We start from the raw sequence: 18,310 nt of genomic DNA, 5'->3' as shown, positions 1-18,310 counted from the left end.
AAGTCCACTAGTACCAGTGCTGGACTCCACTGTCAGTACAGCTTTGATCTTTCATCGACATATACTCTCATAAAAGAGGCCCAGACACTGCTTTGTCACGAATTGTTTGGTAAGAGATTCTGTCACTATTAATCTGGATCAGTTCTTGGATAGCTGATTTGGATAACTCCATGTTTATTTGTTAGACGACTAATTATGGAGGCGAGTTAATTCATGCTGGTTGCAATCAATGATACGAAGATGCAGCAGGGTTGAATTGAATGGGTGGGCCAGTGACTAAATGGGGGGTGTCAATTAAAATGAGTATCGTTGATGCAAGGGTTATAGTGTCTGTCTTGGTAAATATATGGCTACCCAGAAGATGCATTTGTTCTGCTGGGGGTATATCTACATATTTTTTTTTTTTACTGTTTTCCCTAAAGAGCCGGGGGGGGGGGGTTAATGATTAGTTGTAGTGATTGTGAGAGTAAAATTATTAGAAATGGAACCAGCATAAAATATGGCAGTGCACTGTGTTTATTCATTTTTCAAAAGGGAAACTCAGGAAAGAACAGAAATGCAGCACTCTGACTGAAGCACTTTACAGCATGATGATACAGAGTCGTTATCGGTATGAGATGAGATGTCGGTGTGGTTCAGTTGTGTATATCGTGTGAAAGATTTCTGGGGGCGTGTCTGGATATATACATACATTTGTTTTTTTATTGTTTTAACTGGCGAGCGAGCGAGTGTACGGCATTGCAAAATAATGCGGCAGGGGCGGTGCTATGATGCGCTATAAACAGATATGCTATGGTTTGACTGAGGCGCTAAACTGTAAGATTGCACTGTGTCTACAAATTAGAGACAAATGCCGTCCCGGAAACATTAAGGCTGGGACTGGGAGTTGATCTTTACATTTGGGGACTGTCCCGTCCAATTAGGGATGGGTGGTCACCCTACCATTCCTGCCAGTTTCATTGTCGTTTCCATGCATTCCCGCACACATGAAGAGAAATGTATTCCCATACTGTGGGAATCCCATGCGAGTCCCATCCTAATGCCACTCTCTACTGCACAAGGTTCATCTGAGAAAAAAAAAACTTGTTCTAATTCTGCAGTGCTGTGTGGCAAAATCAACATATTAATGGAAAACTTGTAGGAAATGTGTCTCTCCGCTAGGTATAGACAAGAACGCAGTGCCAGTATTCATCAGCTGCCAGATCCTGTCTGAGATCTGTCAAGTCAGTCACTTGGTACTGCATAAATTCCATCTATCCAGCATATTTCCAATATCAATCTGTGGTAAAACTTAAATGTATGGACGGTTGGCAACCTTAAGTCCAATGCAGTTTCTCAATGGCCAATACAGCGAAGGCAGTGAGCTTTCCTTGCTTTACTGTTGATCAGAGTTGGTTTTTGACACGCTGCGTTAAAGAAAATGCTCTTTCTCCAGGGATAAGGCTTTTTGGCAGTTCGGGACTTTCAGCACCGATTTTGTATTTCTAATGCCCCCTGTGATCGAGTGACCCCAGCTATGCACTGCACTCAATCACTGATCACATTAGGTGTGCCTAATGGTAGTCTATAGGGAAACCAGGTTTTATTGTTTGATTTTATTGTTGATATTTAAACTTGCATTGTGTATTTACATGTAGGTTAAAACCAATGTATGTATTTGAGCATTGTTTATATGTTAAGGCCAAATAGGGTGCTATGTATATTTATTTAAATGCAATTAAATGACAATTTATATTGTATTGGTTTAGTCCAGGGGAGGGGCTAATGAAAACAGGTATAAGTACCTGGGTTTGGGGTCATTTAGGGGAGACAATAAGGAGAGTGAGGTGCGCTCTGACGATATGGACTTGATGAGTAGATAAGTGCTCTATGTCGGGAGAGCTGTGTGAAACAGACCAGTATTTGTTTAAAAATGTTCTTTTGTATTTTCTTTTTTTTTTTTTTTTTTTGCTTTGCATTGAATGTTGAGAATTTGTCTTTATTGTTTTATTTGTTGTTCCACTGGAGGCCTCTAATAAACACTTTTTGGCAAAACTCGACTTGTGATTATCTCGTGCACGTGGCATAACCACTCTTCTTCTCGTGTCTTGTGTTTATGGTTTGCTGCCCTGAAAGAGACATCGTTTGCTGTATTCAAGCAAAATCAAACGGACTGACCCGGAATTTTACTTGTACCGCCGCGCAAAAGTGAGTGAGAGTAAACTCCGGGTGAGCCAGATTGATTTTGTGTGAAACACAAGCGAGTGAATCTTCATTTCCTTGTGAGTGAATCTTTATTGGTAAAGTTCTGGCCTTCTTTTTTATGGTCAGCTTCATAGCCTCAGGGAAGTTATCCATCTAGATGGGGTATGAAACTCATTTTTTTTTTCAAATGTTAAACTTTGTAAACCATTTTATCAGCCTTTAATTTACAAAAAGAGCAAGGGTTTATTATATTAGAGGTTATTATATTTAAAAAAAACGCAAACATCCATTAAATTCTGTTGGCCTGTCCTCCAGGCCCTGATTATGTCATATGGGAGGGGTTGTTTTTTTGGTGAAAGATAAAATTCCAGTTGGATTGTCTCAACTCTGTGGATATTTCCAATGTTTTCTATGATCCACCGAACAGAAAACAGAAATATATTTCAGAGTTCCTTTTTTAAGTTTCATGGGGAACTGTTGTCTTCAGATACAGCGTTTGTTCCTTCTACTGTCTCGTGTTATGAGTGGTGCTGTTCCTAGGATGGGGGTGACACAACTCAAACAACATCACAAAATAGCACAAATCTGGTATGGATACCTCCTGTTACTATCCTAGATAACAAAGGACGATTAAAAAATAAAACAGCAGTTATTATTGTTGTTTATTTCTTAGCAGACACCCTTATCCAGGGCGATTTACAATCGTAAGCAAATACATTTCAAGTATTACAATACAAGTAATACAATAAGAGCAAGAAATACAATAACTTTTGTTCAAGTGTGACAAACCACAATTCAATAATACAGCAGATAATAGTGATAGTTACATCAGGATATGATTAAATAGTGATAGTTACATCAGGATATGATTAAATACAAAATACTACAGGGTAAACACTTGGCAGATTACAGTAATCTGAAGTACAGGATTAAATGCAGTAAAATAGGGGACAGATAAGAGCAAAATAAAGCACATTTAAATGAAGAGTGATAGTGTCCCAGAATACAAACAGGAGTTCTACAGGTGATGTTTGAAGAGGTGAGTCTTAAGGAGGCGCCGGAATGTGGTCAGGGATTGGGCAGCCCTGACATCTGTAGGAAGGTCATTCCACCACTGCGGAGCAAGGGTGGAGAAGGAGCGGGCTCTGGAGGCAGGGGAGCATAGCGGAGGTAGAGCCAGTCTTCTAGTGCAGGCGGAGCGGAGAGGTCGAGTGGGGGTCATCTGATACTATTGCGGGTCTTGTGATGGTCTGCGTGATTTAAAGGCAGACTCATTTGTGCTGTGTCATGATGAAAATGGGCAGTAATATTTTACTTTAAAATGTAATGATCAAACCAAGAATTACAAAAGTATAACTAATCAAATTCAGAAAAACAGCACTTTCAATGGCAATGTTCAATTCAACATCTATAAATCGCTTTTTTAATTTTTTTTTAATTAACGCATTTTTTTTAATGAAAACAGTCTTTTAGTGCCACGATCAATGGTAGTATGTGCACTGTAGTCGTAAATCAAAAGTGTTTCTAAGTAACTATATCAATCAAAGGTACTTTATGCACCACAGGTGACACATGCCGTACAGTGAAGTACTGGCACTAGGACTGAAATGCCTATTTTACTGAATGCAGTTTACCTTGGGGGGATTGGCATTGTTGTTGAGATTATCCACTGATCTGAGCACCTTGTCCTTTTTGGATCTCTGTGCAAAATCAAACCAAGTGCGTACCGGTGCTTCACTTCCCCTTGAAATCTGCGATGGACTCTGTGACAGAACTAGATTTATTTCAGTCAGTTTTGAAGGGGCTTCACCAACTCTGAGTCAATCTGTAATTTACGATAATTTCTGCTCAACAAGATTTACTGTTATGAAATGATTGTTTTTAAGATATTTGTGATGGGGATATTATTTTGTTTGTTTGGTTGGAGACGGTGAAGTACAGTTCTGTTTGTACTCAGGAAGGCAGTCCTTGACACATTTTGATCAGATGAATTAGCTTTTAGATTGAAGTAAATCTGTGGTCTATAGGTGATAGTCTAGTGGTGAACATAGCTATATGCTGTCCCCACATTTAACACCAGCAAACGGAGAGTAAGATCTGAATACCTCCCATTGTAAAAGCAAATGGCCTGTTTCTATTTGTTACTGTATGTCATACTACTTTTCAACAAGAAGTACATTGAATGTGATTGTCAATTGAAGTTGGAAGTGATTTGAAGTTAGCAGTAAAATCATATGAACGTCAAAACCTGGCATTGGGACTGGTGAAGCAAATCCTAATCTGGTCTTCTGAAAAATGATATGAATTATCCATTGCTTAGCAATGTGTTTACTGTCTTTAATTATCCATGGTTTAGCAATGTGTTCACTGTCATTGTTTACAGTGGCGTGCCGTCTATGTACGCAATGCCTGCATGCATGCCCTATAGCTCACACACAAAAAAATAAACAATAATATTATAATTAGTATACTATTTATTATTATTATTATTATTATTATTATTATTATTATTATTATTATTATTATTATTATTATTATTATTATTATTATTATTATATATAACAAATACACGAATAATAAATATGTATAGGTTTGCATGTAAGAGCATATCGGCAGTATCCGGCATGTCAACGCAGGCAATGCCCCGAGTGGCATCTCGTTGCCCAGGCAACGTGACGCTGTGCGGCCGAGCTCCACTCTGGCCGTCCATTGAAAAACATAGTGAAGGCATGCAATTGAAGAAATGAATCGTTCTGATGTAACAGAGAAAGCAGGCCAACTCACAGCGGCCACCTTGTGGGGCTCAGGTCACGGGCAGAAACGGAAGGCAGAAAATAAACAGTTGTTTTGCGAAACTAGAGAATACGATTTGATTGAAGCAGAGAGAGAGATAAATTGATAATTTATTTTTTTTAAAAATGCTTTCAAATCCATTTAGTGCAGGAGATTATGCGACTAGAGCATGCACAAAAAAGCAGATAAGAGTTGAAACGTTATTTGAAGTGAGTGGATCTGTGGATGTGGGGATACAAACTAGTCTGCTGGCCGTGTCTACTTTTCATTAACGAGCAGTGTGTGGAATAAGGCTGGATACCACGATTTAAACAATTTATACATTGCCTGCAGACGGCATGGAACTAGCCGGCAGCACCAAACACCGTGTATACAGTTACGAACATCTGGACAAGCTTCAGTTAAACGAGCAACACAATGAAAAAGTCCATCAGAATCGTGACCAGATTTCTACAGTTTGTCACTGATGAGTTTCAGAAAAAAGACAGACGAATGGAATTTCAATTTCAATAGAAAATGAAACTAAATGTCTTTTATATTCCCAGTGCACGTTGGAAAATGTTTTTATGTAAAAAGTTGTTGCATTCCTTGCTAAAAAATAAAAGCCAAGGCAAGCCACTTATTTAGAAATGTGTTTACTGTCTTTAATTCTCCATTGCTTAGCAATGTGTTTACTGTCTTTTTTTGTTGATCAAATTGGTTTTGGTTTTTTAACACAGAACAAAGACAATCAAACAATAATACACCATTTTTTTCCAGAACTACATTTATTTCAGTCAGTTTTAAAGGGGCTTCACCAGCGCTGAGTAGGGTGACCACCGGTCATTAATTGGGCGGGACAGTCCCGAAATGTAAAGATCAAGTCCCGGTCCCGGCCTTAATGTCTCCAGGACGGCATTTGTCCCGAATTCGTAGATACAGTGCATCTTACAGTTTAGCGCCTCAGTCAAACCATAGCATATCTGTTTATAGCGCATCATAGCACCGCCCCTGCCGCATTATTTTGCAACGCCGTACACTCGCTCGCTCGCCAGTTAAAACAATAAAAAAACAAATGTATGTATATATCCAGACGCGCCGCCAGAAATACGATATACACAACTGAACCACACCGACATCTCATCTCATACCGATAACGACTCTGCATTAACATGCTGTAAAGTGCTTCAGTCAGAGTGCTGCATTTCTGAGACAGAACAGCAACTACAGTGACAGTCAAATAGCGTACAACAATAAAAGCTACAAATAAACCTATTTGAAATACAGACTTAAAGGAAACACTAGCTCACAAATACTTTACACTGGTTCCATTTCTAATCATTTTACTCTCACAATCACTACAACTAATCATTACTCCCCCCCCGGCTCTTCAGGGGAAACAGTAAAAAAAAAAAAAATGTAAATACACCCAAGCATAAGAAATGGCAGATGTCCCTTTTTTGCATTTTGAAAAGGTGGTCACCCTAGCGCTGAGTCAAACTGTTATTTACGGTAATTTCTGCTCAACAAGATTTACTGTTATGAAATGATTGTTTCTAAAGTATATCTGATGGGGATTTTACTTTGTTTGTTTGGTTGGAGACGGTGAAGTACAGTTAAGTTTGTACTGGGGGGCAGGGGGAGGCAGCCCTTCTTGACACATTATTTATTTATTTTTTTTAATTAGTCGTTGCCAATTTTTTAAATTATTTTCTCCCAATTTGGAATGGCCAATTATTTTATTCTGCTCAGCTCACCGCTACCACTCCTGCGCTGACTCGGGAGGGCGAAGACGAACACACGCTGTCCTCTGAAGCGTGTGCCGTCAGCCGACCTCTTTTTTTCACACTGCAGACTCGCCATGCAGTCACCCAAGAGCTACAGCGTCGGAGGACAACGCAGCTCTCGGGCAGCTTACAGGCGCCCGGCCAGACTACAGGGGTCACTGGTGCACGGTGAGCCGAGGACACCCAGGCCGACCTAACCCTCCCTCCCCCTGGGCGACGCTCGGCCAATTGAGCGCCGCCCCCGGGGAGCTCCCGTCCTCGGTCGGCAAAGGAATAACCTGGACTCGAACTCGCGACGTCCAGACTGTAGGGCGCATCCTGCACTCTATGCAAGTGCTTTTTTACTGGATGTGCCACTCGGGAGCAACTTTCTTGACACATTTTGATGAGATGAATTAGCTTTTAGATTGTTTTTAGATTGAAGTAAATCTGTGGTCTACAGGTGGCTAGTGGTGAACATAGCTATATGCTGTCCTCACATTTAACACCAGCAAATGGAGAGTAAGATCTGAATACCTCCCACTGTAAAAGCAAATGGCCTGTTTCTACTTGTTACTGTATGTTGTACTGCTTTTAAACAAGAAATACATTGAATGTGATTGTGAATTGAAGTTCAAAGTGATTTGAAGTTAGCAGTAAAATCATATGAACGTCAAAACCTGGCATTGGGACTGGGGAAGCAAATCTTGATCCATCTTTTTGAAAAATGATTTTAATTATCATTGTGCATTGTGTTTACTGTCTTTAATTATCCATGGTTTAGTAATGTGTTTACTGTCTTTAATTATTTTCCTTTCGTTTGAATGAAGAGAACAGTCTTTGTTTAGTGCCACAATCAATGGTAGTATGTGCACTGTAGTCGTAAATCAAAAGTGTTTCTAAGTAACTATATCAATCAAAGGTACTGTATGCACCACAGGTGACTCATGCCGTACAGTAAAGTACTGGCACTAGGACTGAAATGCCTATTTTACTGAATGCAGTTTACCTTAGGGGGATTGGCATTGTTGTTGAGATTATCCACTGATCTGAGCACCTTGTCCTTTTTGGATCTCTGTGCAAAATCAAACCAAGTGCGTAGCGGTGCTTCACTTCCCCTTGATATCTGCGATGGACGCTGTGACAGAACTAGATTTATTTCAGTCAGTTTTGAAGGGGCTTCACCAGCTGGTCACCTTAGCACTGAGTCAAACTGTTATTTACGGTAATTTCTGCTCAACAAGATTTACTGTTATGAAATGATTGTCTCTAAGGTATTTCTGATGGGGATATTATTTTGTTTGTTTGGTTGGAAACGGTGAAGTACAGTTCAGTTTGTACTGGGGGTGGGGAACATAGCTATATTATCCATGCGTTAGCATGGGTTAGCATTGTATTTACTGTCTATAATTATCCATGGTTTACTGTGGTGTGCTGTCTATGTATGCAACGCCTGCATTGCATTCCCTATAGCTCACACAAAAAAATATAAACAATAATATGATCATTAATATACTCATTATTATTATTATTATTATTATTATTATTATTATTATTATATATAACAAATACACAAATAATAAATATGTATAGGTTTGCATGTAAGAGGAATCATATCGGCAGTATCCGGCATGTCAACGCAGGCAATGTCCGAGTTGCATCTTGTTGCCCAGGCAACGTGACACTGTGCGGCAGAGCTCCACTCATACTACTTTTAAACAAGAAGTACATTGAATGTGATTGTGAATTGAAGTTGGAAGTGATTTGAAGTTAGCAGTAAAATCATATGAATGTCAAAACCTGGCATTGGGACTGGGGAAGCAAATCCTAATCTGGTCTTCTGAAAAATGATGTGAATTATCCATTGCTTAGCAATGTGTTTACTGTCATTGTTTACAGTGGCGTGCCGTCTATGTACGCAATGCCTGCATGCATGCCCTATAGCTCACACACACAAAAAAATAAACAATAATATTATAATTAGTATACTATTTATTATTATTATTATTATTATTATTATTATTATTATTATTATTATTATTATTATATATAACATATACACTAATAATAAATATGTATAGTTTTGCATGTAAGAAGAATCATATCGGCAGTATCCGGCATGTCAACGCAGGCAATGCCCCGAGTTGCATCTCGTTGCCCAGGCAACGTGACGCTGTGTGGCAGAGCTCCACTCTGGCTGTCCATTGAAAAACATAGTGAAGGCATGCAATTGAAGAAATGAATCGTTCTGATGTAACAGAGCAAGCAGGCCAACTCACAGCGGCCACCTTGTGGGGCTCAGGTCACGAGCAGAAACGGAAGGCAGAAAATAAACGGTTTTGCGAAACTAGAGAATACTATTTGATTGAAGCAGAGAGAAAAATTGATAATTAAAAAAATTGCTTTCAAATCCATTTAGTGCAGGAGATTATGCGACTAAAGAAGAAATCATAAGAAACGGACCTCCGAAACTGAAGTTCAAGAGCATTGAGAGGCATCGGGGCAGATTTTGTCCAGTTCATTTTATAGCCCTGATAAGGCACTGATTTAATTGAAAGGTGAATATATTTTAGGTATAGTATTTTGGATATCCACAATATACAATAGAATATCATCTGCATACAATGATATAGCGTGGTTTGGTGCTTTAAACTTCTTGGAAGGCACTAGAGGTTCAAGGGAAAGAGCAAATAACATAGGCGATAAAGGGCAGCCTTGTTTTGCTTCTCCTGAGGATATGAAAGGTTTCAGAGTGTAAACCACCAGTCGAGACCATAGCAGATGGATTGGTGTATATCGTGCACATCAGATTAATAAAATTGTCACCTGAAACCGAATATACGTTTCCCCATGTATTTTTCTAGAATTCTCTAATACAGCTTCATGTCTGAGTTAATAAGAGATTGGATGCTTATTTCCATGCTCAGTGGGATAATTCCCTTTTTTTAGGTGTCAGAGAAATTAGAGCAGTAATGAGATCATGATGAAATGCACTTTTCTTGACTGCCGAGTCTATTGTGTCAAACCAGACTGGGCCGAGTATGTCCCAAAACAACAACAGTTCTGGGGGGATGCTGTCATGTCCTGGAGTCTTGCCTTTTTAAGACTCTCCAGTGCTGTTTTTAACTAATCCAGCAAGATAGTTACTACAACAGTGTGCTGCCTTCCAGGAGCCTCTGTCAAGCCATCACTGAGAACGTGGACAGGCTCCTAGAACGAGCAGGAGATGACCCGGTAGTAGTCGTCCACATTGGTACAAACAACTTTGGAAGAGACAGGTCAAGATCCCTGCAAAACAAATTCAGAGAGCTAGGAAGGAAATTAAAAGACAAGACCAAAACTGTGGTATTTTCTGGGATACTGTCAGCACCTGCAAAGGACCATATGGACAGCTGGAAATACAAAATCAAAATGCATGGCTGAAATCGTGGTGCACACAGGAAGGCTTCACTTTTCATGAACATTGGAGCACATTCTACAATAAGGACTATCTATATAGGTGGAACGGACTGCACTTAAACAGAAAGGGAACCAATCTACTCGGAGAAAGGATTCTTGAGGAGGTCCAGAAGCATTTAAACTAGAAAGGAAGGGGGGAGAAAACAAAAAAACAGAAGGGAGACCACATCAAAACAAGGGCAACAACTCAGGTAAGACAACTATTAAATGTATTTATCTTAATGCTAGAAGTCTCAGAAACAAAATGTTAGTACTTGAAGCTACTGCAACAAGTAACTACAATGTGATAGGTGTTACAGAAACTTGGTTGTCTGAGAGTGATGGAGACGAATATAATAGTGGGTACACACTGTATAGGAAAGACAGGCAGGACAGAAGAGGCAGAGGGGTAGCGCTATACATAAGAAATAGTCTTGAAGCCCAGCTGTTAAATCTGGACAAAGAAAACATTGCAGAATCAATATGGGTCAGAATAATGGACAAAAATTCAAAGGGCATAATAATAGGAGCATGCTATAGACCGCCAAATGCAGACGTTAAGCAAAATAATCTGTTATACAATGACATTAGAAATGCATGTAGAAAAGGAGAAGCCATACTAATGGGGGATTTCAACTTCCCCCGTATAAAATGGGAGAACCCGGTGGGGAGCACGATGGACGAAATTGAAATGGTGGAAATGACAAATGACTGCTTCCTAACGCAATTTGTCAAGGCAAATGACAAGGTATGGACCCCTCCACTATACCCAGTCACCAGGGGATAATACAGCTCTGCGTGTCCCTCAGGTATGGACCCCTCCACTATACCCAGTCACCAGGGGATAATACAGCCCTGTGTATCGCTCTGGGATCTTCGTGGTTGTAGTCATCATAATAATTCCACAGATATGACCCTTTTTGCACTTCCATCAGTTACACAAGTCTCCCAATGTGCAGTTTTGAAGGGAACAAATGTTATTGCAAACATGTATTTTCACTGTAAAACATGGTCCTTGGTACTACACTTCTCAGGCAATAGGGGACGCTAGTAGAAAAGGAGAAGCCATACTAATGGGGGATTTCAACTTCCCCCATATAAAATGTGAAAACCCGGTGGAGAGCACGACGGACGAAATTTAAATGGTGGAAATGACAAATGACTGCTTCCTAATGCAATTTGTCAAGGCACCGACTAAAGGGGAGGCATGCCTTGATTTAGTCTTTTCAAATAACGAAGACAGAATAACTAAAACAGAGGTCAGAGAGCCATTGGCAAACTCAGACCACAACATGGTCTCATTTGAAGTGATTTTTAAACCCAAAAAGTAATGACTAAAGCTAAGGTTTACAATTTTAGAAAAGCAAACTATGAAGGTATGAAGCAGAGACTAACAGAAGTAGATTGGAGTAAAATAGAGAAAACATCCACAGAAAAAGGATGGCTGTTTTTTAAAAATGTAGTACTAGAGGCGCAAAATAATTACATCCCAAAAGTAGACACATCTAAATCTAAAACAAAATGGCCAAAATGGTTTAATAGATCAATTAAAAAAATATTCAGCAAAAAAAGGCACTTTTCAGAGCGTTTAAAAGGGACCAAAAACAAAGTACACAGAAAGAGTACTTGGAACTGCAAACACAAGTCAAAAAGGAAGTTAGAAAGGCCAAGACAGAGATAGAAATCAATATTGCTAAGGGGGTTAAAACCAATTCCAAAATGTTTTTCCAATATTATAACAGCAAGAGAACATTCAAAGAGGAGGTTAAATGTCTAAGAGACACAAATGGCAAAATCATAGATGAAGAAAAAAATAGCAAATATATTAAATGATTACTTTTCACAGGTTTTTACAAAGGAGGACACGGACAACATGCCCCACATGTCGACCTGTTCCTATCCAGTTTTAAATAACTTTAGCATAACAGAGGCAGAAGTGTTAAAGGGACTAGGAGCTCTTAAAATAAACAAATCCCCTGGGCCGGATGAGATCCTCCCAATAATACTCAAAGAAATGAAAGAAGTTATTTACAAACCGCTAACCAAGATCATGCAACAGTGGTTGTACCGGAAAATTGCAAACGTAATACCGATCCACAAAAAGGGAGACAAAACCGAACCAGATAACTACAGACCAATAAGCCTGACTTCTATTATATGTAAACTTATGGAATCTATAATAAGATCTAAAATGGAAAAGTACCTATATGGTAACAATATCCTGGGAGACAGTCAGCATGGTTTTAGGAAAGGGAGATCGTGTCTAACTATCCTGCTTGACTTTTTTGAGGATGCAACATCGACAATGGATAATTGCAAAGCATACGACATGGTTTATTTAGATTTCCAGAAAGCTTTTGACAAAGTCCCGCATAAAAGATGAATTCTCAAACTGAACGCAGTAGGGATTCAAGGAAATGCATGCACACGGATTAGGGAGTGGTTAACATGTAGAAAACAGAAAGTACGATTAGAGGAGAAACCTCAAAATGGAGTGAGGTAACCAGTGGTGTACCACAGGGATCAATATTAGGTCCTCTGCTATTCCTAATCTACATTAATGATTTAGATTTTGGTATAGTAAGCAAACTTGTTAAATTTGCAGACAACACAAAAATAGGAGGAGTGGCAAACACTGTTGCAGCAGCGAAGGTCATTCAAAATGATCTAGACAGCATTCAGAACTGGGCAGACACATGGCAAATGACATTTAATAGAGAAAAGTGTAAAGTATTGCATGCAGGCAATAAAAATGTGCTGAAATTGAAGAAGGGAACTATGAAAAAGACCTAGGAGTTTATGTTGACTCAGAAATGTCTTCATATAGACAAGGTGGGGAAGTTATAGAAAAGGACAACAAGATGCTCGGATATATTGTGAGAAGTGTTGAATTTAAATCAAGGGAAGTAATGTTAAAGCTTTACAATGCATTAGTAAGACCTCACCTAGAATATTGTGTTCAGTTCTGGTCACCTCGTTACAAAAAGGATATTGCTGCTCTAGAAAGAGTGCAAAGAAGAGCAACCAGAATTATCCTGGGTTTAAAAGGCATGTCGTATGCAGACAGGCTAAAAGAATTGAATCTATTCAGTCTTGAACAAAGAAGACTACGCGGCGATCTGATTCAAACATTCAAAATCCTAAAAGGTATAGACAATGTCGACCCAGGGGACTTTTTTGACCTGAAAAAAGAAACAAGGACCAGGGGTCACAAATGGAGATTAGATAAAGGAATATTCAGAACAGAAAATAGGAGGCACTTTTTTACACAGAGAATTGTGAGGGTCTGGAACCAACTCCCCAGTAATGTTGTTGAAGCTGACACCCTGGGATCCTTCAAGAAGCTGCTTGATGAGATTCTGGGATCAATAAGCTACTAACAACCAAACGAGCACGATGGGCTGAATGGCCTCCTCTCGTTTGTAAACTTTCTTATGTTCTGAAAAGAAGGGATTGGGGTAGGATCAGGATGGCTAAGCTGTTTACCTGTCAAAACAACAACACAAAGAAACCTTGTGGTACAGCGTTGCAAGGTACACAGTTGTACCCACAGAAAACTTCCTTGGCACTACTTGCCCTGGATGAGTGCTGTATCCTCTCTAATAACCAGGCTTCTTCTTTCAGCAGCAGCCCTGAATAAACTAACTCTGGGGTTTATATGCCCCAGAGAAGCAGGTATTGGCAGCTGGTTCTAATAACAATAATGAGGCCAACTGCCAAAACAATTAAATAATTACATCAATTAAACAATGAAATTCAAACAATGAAATTAAACAAAAACAATTAGCTTGGCAGGGAGGCTTTTCACCATGTCCCTGCCACAAAACACACATTTTTACACTTGCAGGTCCCCTGCCCTGCTACTATATATATATATATATATATATATATACAGTGCCTTGCGAAAGTATTCGGCCCCCTTGAACTTTGCGACCTTTTGCCACATTTCAGGCTTCAAACATAAAGATATGAAACTGTAATTTTTTGTGAAGAATCAACAACAAGTGGGACACAATCATGAAGTGGAACGAAATTTATTGGATATTTCAAACTTTTTTAACAAATAAAAAACTGAAAAATTGGGCGTGCAAAATTATTCAGCCCCTTTACTTTCAGTGCAGCAAACTCTCTCCAGAAGTTCAGTGAGGATCTCTGAATGATCCAATGTTGACCTAAATGACTAATGATGATAAATAGAATCCACCTGTGTGTAATCAAGTCTCCGTATAAATGCACCTGCACTGTGATAGTCTCAGAGGTCCGTTTAAAGCGCAGAGAGCATCATGAAGAACAAGGAACACACCAGGCAGGTCCGAGATACTGTTGTGGAGAAGTTTAAAGCCGGATTTGGATACAAAAAGATTTCCCAAGCTTTAAACATCCCAAAGAGCACTGTGCAAGCGATAATATTGAAATGGAAGGAGTATCAGACCACTGCAAATCTACCAAGACCTGGCCGTCCCTCTAAACTTTCAGCTCATACAAGGAGAAGACTGATCAGAGATGCAGCCAAGAGGCCCATGATGACTCTGGATGAACTGCAGAGATCTACAGCTGAGGTGGGAGACTCTGTCCATAGGACAACAATCAGTCGTATACTGCACAAATCTGGCCTTTATGGAAGAGTGGCAAGAAGAAAGCCATTTCTTAAAGATATCCATAAAAAGTGTCGTTTACAGTTTGCCACAAGCCACCTGGGAGACACACCAAACATGTGGAAGAAGGTGCTCTGGTCAGATGAAACCAAAATCGAACTTTTTGGCAACAATGCAAAACGTTATGTTTGGCGTAAAAGCAACACAGCTCATCACCCTGAACACACCATCCCCACTGTCAAACATGGTGGTGGCGGCATCATGGTTTGGGCCTGCTTTTCTTCAGCAGGGACAGGGAAGATGGTTAAAATTGATGGGAAGATGGATGGAGCCAAATACAGGACCATTCTGGAAGACAACCTGATGGAGTCTGCAAAAGACCTGAGACTGGGACGGAGATTTGTCTTCCAACAAGACAATGATCCAAAACATAAAGCAAAATCTACAATGGAATGGTTCACAAATAAACATATCCAGGTGTTAGAATGGCCAAGTCAAAGTCCAGACCTGAATCCAATCGAGAATCTGTGGAAAGAACTGAAAACTGCTGTTCACAAATGCTCTCCATCCAACCTCACTGAGCTCGAGCTGTTTTGCAAGGAGGAATGGGCAAAAATTTCAGTCTCTCGATGTGCAAAACTGATAGAGACATACCCCAAGCGACTTACAGCTATAATCGCAGCAAAAGGTGGCGCTACAAAGTATTAACTTAAGGGGGCTGAATAATTTTGCACGCCCAATTTTTCAGTTTTTTATTTGTTAAAAAAGTTTGAAATATCCAATAAATTTCGTTCCACTTCATGATTGTGTCCCACTTGTTGTTGATTCTTCACAAAAAATTACAGTTTCATATCTTTATGTTTGAAGCCTGAAATGTGGCAAAAGGTCGCAAAGTTCAAGGGGGCCGAATACTTTCGCAAGGCACTGTATATATATATATATATATATATATATATATAATAATCTATGGATCATCAGGGGGTGGGTGGGGTGGTTCGGGAGCACTCTTCATTAGCTAATAGTAATCTATGGACCCTCAGTGGGTGGGTGGGCTGAGTCAGGAGCACTCTTCTCTTTTCTAGAGCTCACCCAATGCCTCATGATGACAGGAGGCACCCAGCTTCCGAAGAGACGTCTACTCCATGGACACTGCAGATCCCATGGAACTCCTTTGAACTACAGCAGGGGCAATGTTGGGGCTTGTTCCTTATTTTTCAAATCTGTTCCTTATTTAAAGAAACAAAACCACCTGTGTTCCTTATCATCTTGATTTTGTTCCCTATTTTCAGATGTCACCACAGTCACAGGCATGCAGGCAGGGAGGCTATTTGCAAGGGTACTGACAGAGAGAGTGCTCTTCTTCCTCTGACAGCAGAGTCCTCAGTCTGCCCCTCCTGCTTCAGTCATGATGACAATGGACCTGGATTTCTGAAGGCTCTCTAAAAGTAGATTGCTAACATAATTTATAAACAGCGCTGTTTTCACATACTGGTGGATTCTGTAATGTCCAAACAGCATTTTAATTATGTATCTTATTTTACACCTATAAACTAATTTGTACCATTGTGACAGAGATCGAATGATTCTTGGTGTTTGATCTCCCTCTCGCCCTGTGAGGGTGCTGTGTAATAGGAACAGAGTACCCTTAACTAAATGGCACAACAATTTATTCCGTAGGGTAGGTGGAAGTCGGTCATTTAGGAAAGGGATGGAGCTACGGTACCCAAACTCAATGACCCAGACGGTAAACGGCGTGCCATCTGAGGATTGGAGGAGCGGATGCGCTTGTTAACCTAGGGGTCATGAGCGAGGGTATAAATTGGGGACATAGCGTAAGTGATCTATTTCTTGGTAAATGGTTAGTGTTTTAAGCCTACAAGGAGTCTGTGTTGCAGTATCATGAACCATGAGTTTTGTCTTGTGTTTGTTAGTGTTTGTTAACTGTTGTCTGTTTTTTTAATAGACTACCAGTAGCATGATCCGAAGCTGTAGCGAAAGCTAGCATAAACCTGGACATCACTTTCACCCCTGCATTTCACGGAGAACTGTAATTCACCATTTGCACTTATTCACTATCGCTAGGAACTGTGTTTGTGTTTTGTGTTTAGTGTTGGTGTATAAAACTGGACTTTTGGTTACGGTTCAAACCCGGGGAATTACAAATACCGAGTGATACACGCCGCTGTATCACTCCAAAGGATCTGGACATTGTTAATTAAATCAATAAACACCTTTGCACCTGGAAATCATTGTCTGTCTGTTTTGTATCCACTCTGCACTGCATGCACCTGTATTCACTCACCACTTTGCCACAACCATACATTACCTAAATTATTGATTTCATCATTTTAAAACGTTATTTTTTGTCGTTTAAAAAAAAAAAAAAAAAAGTTTATTGATTTTCCAGTTTTTCAGAAAAACAGAATGTAACAAAATAATTACTACATCTGTACATACATTTACAAAACCATCAATGCATTAAATCAAATACAAACAAAGGGAATAATAATTGACTGTTATTAAAAGATACATTACCAAGGCCAAATGGACTGCACCTTTGTTCTAGTGCATTGTATTTAAATATTTTTATTAATATATAACAATGATAAACAATCACACATTAATCAAAGCTAGGTACATTGAATCTATTAATTATAACACTTGATATATAACTGATAAACAATCAACATTTAATATTTGACTCGTTTAAAAAAAAAGATCAAAAGAAACAATGACAAATATGATGACTGCAGTTAATTATGCATAAAATATGTTATGTCTAATCTTATTACACAAATCGGAGGGGTAAACGTACTAATTGTGCTACTGTATCTCTGTAACCTCCAAATAAAGATTAGTAAAAATAATGTAGCATTTATATGCACTTATAAGAGACACATTTATTTACTTTAATGTAAGCATTTAATTATCATAGTTTTAGTTTCAGATATCTTTTTTAAGTTCAAAGTGATTTAGATTATTTTTCTGTTTTAAATCTAAATACATTTGAGCCCCCTCCTATAAGGCTTGATGAACCCTTGGGTGATGGTGACATGGGGGAGTGGGAGGTGGTGGGGGCCCCCCCAGATAAACTCCTCTGGAAGGTCCTGGTCACACACACATTATTGCATATATCTGAGAACCACTTATCCCACTGTTATGGAACTTGATATTAACAATATTGAAGTTATCAAATTGTGAATAGACATGTCATTGCTAATTCTTCTTGTGTACATAGTGTTGCTGTATGTTCTGGTCTTCCACTTTCTGATGATACTGATGTCTCTGAATGTACAGCCGTGGTGGAGGGGGTGTATTACTGACAGGCTTCTTGGGCTGTACTGTACTCTTGATTGTTAAGTTTGTCTCGTCATGTGTAACTGTGCATGACTTTCATAAGAACCGTTGTTCTTATTCTTTCACCAGAGCGAATTCTCTCAGTCTGTATTCCAACTCGTCCTGTCACAGTATATTGCTCTGCTGCTAAAGGAAACGAGCGGGTTTGATTTCGAATCGCTTTCAATGCCCAGTGGGTGATGGAAACAAGCCGGAAAT

This window comes from Acipenser ruthenus, chromosome 24, assembly GCF_902713425.1.
Source record: "Acipenser ruthenus chromosome 24, fAciRut3.2 maternal haplotype, whole genome shotgun sequence".
In the NCBI taxonomy this organism is placed as follows: domain Eukaryota; kingdom Metazoa; phylum Chordata; class Actinopteri; order Acipenseriformes; family Acipenseridae; genus Acipenser; species Acipenser ruthenus.
Note: the sequence above shows the minus strand (reverse complement) of the source record.